A 6,548-nucleotide genomic window follows, 5' to 3' on the forward strand; every position below is an offset into this window, starting at 1 on the left:
TAGCTAGCTAGCTAGCTAGCTAGCTATGGTGGGCACTGATAGCATCCATCCACCTATCTATCTGTGCTCTAGCCAACTGGTCAAGCTGCAGCGTATAGGCCAGATGTTTCCTTTCTGCATGGAATAGGCCGAGTCACGCGTGCCAAGTGGCATCTTTGCAGGTCGCCGAATCTCATCGCGCATATTGATGTGTCAACTCTACACCGGAGAGGGTCAGTGTTCCGCTTAGCCGACTCGGCGGTCAGTTAAATCGTGCGGGAGATGTGTCAAGAGGGAGAGGGGTGCTGGTGGCTTAATTGAAACGCTTTTAAAACACTGTTGAAGAACACTGCCGAGAAGTATCTTAGAGGTCTTGCGAATATTGGCGCCGGATGCGCTACCACTTTCGAATTCACAATTTATCCTCCCGAACAGGCGAACAATGGTTTGCTTTCCTCATCCGCAAATCACTTGATCCAAGTGACTATACTTGTGGATGGAAGCGGCTATTTGCCGGCTTCGTAATCTGTGATGATTTATTGAGACATTGGGAAGGACTTTACGCGTCGAAACTCCAGTATGATTCCGAGGCAATCCGAAGGGAAGAAGCCCGCATCCAATGTTCCTTTTTTAAGCAATCCCACAGTTCTCTGGCGGTGCGCGGAACACTAGGTGGAAAGTGCGTACGCCAAGCGAATTGGCTCTTCTACCGCCTGCTGCACGTTGGTGCTGTGCGAGCACAAAACGAAAACAGTGGTCCGCCGCTTGTTGAATAGGTAGGTCCAAACGCACCTGCATGTATAATATCTACGCATGAAATGTGTATTGAATAAAGCAGTTAGTGTAGGTATCACCGGGCGGTTATAAATGGATCGTAGCCGATCAGCGGCATGCGATTTGTTGCGTATCGATATATCCAATGAAAACGTGCTATCGTGAGGAACATGAGCTGGAATATTGAATTCATAGTTATTCAACGATGAACTTGTTCATAAGGCGTTATGGCATTTACTACCATCGCGGTTTGACTGGGCCGTTAACACCAGGCTGCAAAAAGTGTTAAACCTAGAATTTTTACAGTTCTTTATGAATAAGTCACATTCTGACCATGTTTAAAGACAAAAGGTAGAACTAAAATGCACTACGAGTTAACTTGCTTTAATAATTTTCGCTTTCTTATATAGGATGCTTAAGTGCCACAGCGGAGCATCTTTTCTGGCAGTATATTCCGCATTGCGTTAACCCATTGAGGATTAATGATGTACTTACGCTTCGCAATGAAGCAAAACAGAACAAAGAAAACTTGCACACATCATACCTTAACAATAGTTTCAAGCTTCAAATTGATCGCCTCCAGGAGGCGCGATATATTTTCATATCATATTAATTCGTTTGTGAACTGCCTATTTGCGTTGCAAACAAAGATTATTTCCAACGGCCTTAGCCGGCAAAAAAGAAACGAAAATTATTGCAGTTATTCTATTCGTACGTTCTGCAAAGTCTGAAAGGAAGTTGCGAAGCGATACGAGGTGAGGGTTGTGTTTTCTGCACCCTTAGTAACATTTCTCTCGTATAGCGCAAAAAGTCGCAGTCTGCAGTGGGCCGAGAAAAGTATACTGGCCCCGCCGCGGTGGTCTAGTGGCTAAGGTACTCGGCTGCTGACCCGCAGGTCGCGGGATCAAATCCCGGCTGCAGCGGCTGCATTTCCGATGGAGGCGGAAATGTTGTAGGCACATGTGCTTAGATTTGTGTGGACGTTAAAGAGCTCCAGGTGGTCGAAATTTCCGGAGCCCTCCACTACGGCGTCTCTCATAACCATGTGGTGGTTTTGGGACGTTAAACCCCACAAATCAATCAATCAGAAAGGTATGCTGTGAAAGGCACGCCAGTCACTGTTTCGGTTGATGTGCAAGAGTGGCTAACCGAATTCCCCTTTCTTCTGTTCACATATATACTACGTTCAGACTGGTTGGTCAATTAACAAGCGCCACAGTACAGCTTCAAAATTCCTTGAACGAAGCCTCTCATCCCACCTCCCATCTTCACTCACGCAGATGCAAACTCGTCTTCGAAGGCATGGCAATCTTGGACAGTCCCCCTAAAACCAGACCGCGCGAGAAATCTCGGAGACATAAAGAACACCGCACCCTGTTTAAGTCAACCTACCTTCGCTATCGTTCAACGCAAGAAAGGTGATTTTATTATTCAACTGTATGCATTATCTTGGTCGTTTGCCTTTTTGTGCCTCTTCTCGACATGCGCGATGAACCCGCACATCCTTATATATTTATATTATTTAATGCGTGCTATAATCTTTCAGTTGTGAGTGCGCGTTTCTGATTTGTATGTCAATGGCTTTCCTTCTTCTACTTCGCTCTTTTTGCCCTGCAAGTATACTGCAGTTGGAGTGACGAGAAAAGTTCGAGCGATATATAGTGGTCTAGTCGATGTATCTTGATTTAGGACATTGTGGTTATTCTTATAGCCCTCTTTAAATACCCAAACCGTACCATTTCCTCGCAGACAGCGTCAGTGAAGATTGATTTTCAATGCATCTGTGACTTTATGGACAGTCCTTGCACATTTTAGGCAACCTACCGGTACTGTTTCTTTTATTTGTGCCGAAGGCGGATTGACGCTTAAGAATAATATTAACTAACTGAACGTTTCTGAACCTCTCATAAGGCTGAACAGGGGGACAAGTGGAAATCGTAGACAGGCCGCGTCGAATCCAAACAGTGAAACTCGTGAGTGAATCACGCAGTAATATATCACACCTTGCCACGTTCGCTCGATCTGTAGACGGCGCAAACGGAAAGGTGTCAGTTTCACGCTCTCGTCGCGGTGGCAGCAGCGGCGTACAAACTTTTCCCCGTGAGCACTTGCGGGCCCGTTGGCGGCGCAAGTGTGCTTGAAAAAGGTCCAATCACTTCTAATCCACGCATCTTTCCCTTTAACTAGCGTGGGGCATATTTGTCCATGGCATTACATATATAGTGCCACCTACTTCGGAAATAAGCAGACAACGTTGAAAGTTGACTGATTCGGTGATAGTTAATGTTCACCTGTGAAGCAGCGCATGAAGACAAAGGAGACTGCGCCCTTTTCCGTTCTTTTTGTGTCTTGTCTCTGTGCGCTGCTTGACAAGTAAACATGAAGACAAACACTTGGCGGTTACAGACTGCTTTACGATTGGGTTTGAGTATATACTGGACTCTTAACCTTTGTGGTTTGTATCAGTATTAACTAAGCAAACAGTGATATGGTAGGCACGCATACGTATAAAAGTGGTTGGGTCTGTGCATAGACTTCACAACTCAAGATGGCGACGCTCGTATCTCTTGCAGAAAATGATCTATAGGTCTGGTTCGCAGTCACAGGAAAACAAAAGAAAAGTAAAGCTACCCAAGTTTATTTCAAAGGGACCGAGAAGTGTTAGGAACGCGAGAACAGATCCTGGCCGTAATACCCTGAATTAGGTACAGATTCTATTACGGCGCAGCAAACGCAAAATATACCCACTTTACGCCATGACGATGACGAAGAAGATGATGATCACGGACAGCGACTGCAGCCTGTGCAGCGAATCGCCTTTCGATATCCTTCACGATTCGTCTCGTAAGACTGGAAACACCCAACAGCCACCACAGTAACGTGTCATTGTTAACTACACTAACTACATCCGATATCACAAAGCATTGATATTGAAGGCTAAACAAAATTCGCAACTCTACGCAACATACCAATTATGTCAGTAAACATCGTATATGACTGTATACACCGCTTTTTCACTCATTTACATGCGTGAATGGTCAATATCGCGGGTGATTGACGGTAACAGTGAACAATCTTCCTGCTTCGTCCACTCATTATATTCAATTCGTGGGTATGCCGTGTTTTTTTTTCTTTTCTTAGGGGCGAGCGATGGGGTGGGTGGCACCGCGTTTATACAATTTGAAAGTGGCGGGGTTTGTTGGAAAGGCATGTGGTCATTTTTCGCTCTCTACGCTATGGCCAGAAAACAAGATTCGGGCGGAAAGCTGAAGCCCGGTGCGCCCACCCTGGCTGAATACTGCGCACGCGGCACGTTGAAAAGAGTATATAACTTGTAATTGTAATTTTCATACATTTCAGGCAACCTAAAATATTCTGACAACGAAAAAAAAATCCCGCTATTCACCAGGTAGAGCCATCTACTAAGCACTTTGCATCATAGAAGTGGCTGGGTTAAACGCATGCCAAACTAATCCTTGTCTCTAACAACAGCCCTTACCCCCGTATGCATAAACGCTCCTTGACTTGAACTTGAGTTGAAACCACCTTCAATGCATCACGTTTTAAACACGTCTGTGCGTCTGTGCTGCCTTCGATCCACCGCCTTAAGACAGCGCGTTCGAGACGCGTTTGTGCTGCATTGAAGTCGGTGGCAAGTCAAGTCCAAGTGACGCAGCGTTTCTGAATACGGGGTAAGTATAACATTACTAGCTTCTGTGCACCAAATATATTAAGAAAAGTAAGTGTGCCGGGACAGTTATCATCATGGGCACGTTTTAGACAAAACAACCTAATTAACAACAAGGTGGAACAGTGCAGTGTCATAGAATTACTCCGTGTCAAGCCATACCAACAGAGCATGCAGTGTCTGATTAACCCACCAACTTGTACCTAAGGTTATGCAGTATTAAATAAATAAATCAAATACCCCTCCCCCCCTCATAATGGAAAATGTCACCCAACACCAAACGCTGCCGGTATCAATCACACATGTATGGTCATGCTCGTACAACGCCGTTTAATTGTGGCTAGCTAGCCGAACACCTATGCTTATGGGTACATTCAGTACACGACAAAAGACTTAAAGTCATGCAATGTCCAGACAAAGGAGTAGGGAACTCCTGCTTGCATCGGCCAGGCAGGATAATAAGACTTGCCATATATAACCTTCGCAAACAGTCACCGTATGGTATAGAGTAGGATGTAACTTGAATGCACTAAATGACAAGCATAATGCAGATATCTACGACACTTGAAAATAATAATGTAACTATTGTTCATCCCGAATGTCGCCCACTTTAAGGTATTGTCGGATGCACAACCAGCAGTCCCTACCAATGTCCGCCAGCTGCTTCTGTCCGTCGTCCCGCTTATGGCAACTGACACCGTACTTGACGACCCCAGCCAGGCGCATGAAGTCATCTAACTCAGAAAAGCTCTTGAGGCTGTTCTTGATCCGCGACCGGGCTTCGCCTTCGTCGACGGATGCGAGTTTCCGAACAGACTCCACAAGTCCTGGGCTCGAGTGCACAAGCTCGGCAGCCGCTGCTAAGTACCTGTGCCTCGTTCCCATGACGAAGTGCGCCGCGCGTGCCACCAACGAGATATTGTGGTGCAAGACGTCATCAATTATGAACAAATCGTGGTGGTCAACCTGGTGCACGTACCCTTTCAGTTCGAGGATCGTGTAGTTTGAGGAGAAGTTGGGCGATAGCTTCTGGAAAAGCGAGACGGTCGACTGCTGGTCTCTCGGGTAGTAGGAAAAGTAGCACAGTGTCCGAGTTGACTGCAGCGTCTCTGTCAGCACCTGAGTCTCGCTTTCGTTGAAGCTGATACCCTTGATGCACAGCCGACGTATGCTTTTTTGTTGCTGTCAAGCGCTCGCACCAGCACACTTTCGTCATGGTTCGCGTGGTCCCTGATTTGCTGAAATATGGTCAGTGACAGCTCCCTCAGCACTGTCGTTGCCGCAATGTACTGCGAAATCAGGGCATTCATTACATTCCAGTCAAAGAACTCCTTCCGTACAGTGAGTGACAGTGACGTCACGTGGGCGCACGAAGGTAATACGCGCAGCGTGTTACGGAAGCTGTCGCTGTTGGTGAAGACACTTGCGTGAACGGCGACGTTTGACAGGTCCTTGCATTTCATGAGTTGCACGCAGGGATTCTACGTAGCAAGGACTGCTGAAGAAGAAGCGTTCTCGCACGCCAGTATCTCGCATGGCCCGACTTATCTCGGCCGCGGACAAGCGTTGGATACGCTCCACGGTGAAGTTCTTCAGGGATGCATTAAACTTTAGTGTCTCGAAGAGAGACCTGCACTGCTCCAGGCTGAAGCAAGATAGCTCCATGGTCAACTTCTCCAGCGTCTTGTTCTTGCGGAAGGCCACTAGCCAAGGACGGAATATGACCGATCTGGGCGGGTATGCATCAGTGTATAAGCTGCACCTTACCATGTGGAAGTCCTTTAGCGACTGGTTTCTACTGAGCAGCAAGGCCACGAGGCGGCTGTTATCATCACTCATTCTGAAGCCGTCAAGCTTCACCTCGGAGAGAGTGGTGTTGCGAAATAGCGAGCAGATGATCAAGCGTAGTTCAACTTGGTCAAACTTTTCGTAGTTGTCGGCAGTCAGAGTCAAGGTTCGAAGAGTTTGGTTCTCACGTAGGTATTCAGCGAACTCTTTCCCGTACGAGTTCCTCCTCATGTGCAGGGAAAGCGTTGTGATGCTCGCGTTCCGCATGAGTCCTCGGAATATAATCCTACCCCCTGAGGCGTCAAGTAAATGCCTCCTG

This window comes from Rhipicephalus microplus, chromosome 1 (assembly GCF_043290135.1).
Source record: "Rhipicephalus microplus isolate Deutch F79 chromosome 1, USDA_Rmic, whole genome shotgun sequence".
Classification (NCBI taxonomy): domain Eukaryota; kingdom Metazoa; phylum Arthropoda; class Arachnida; order Ixodida; family Ixodidae; genus Rhipicephalus; species Rhipicephalus microplus.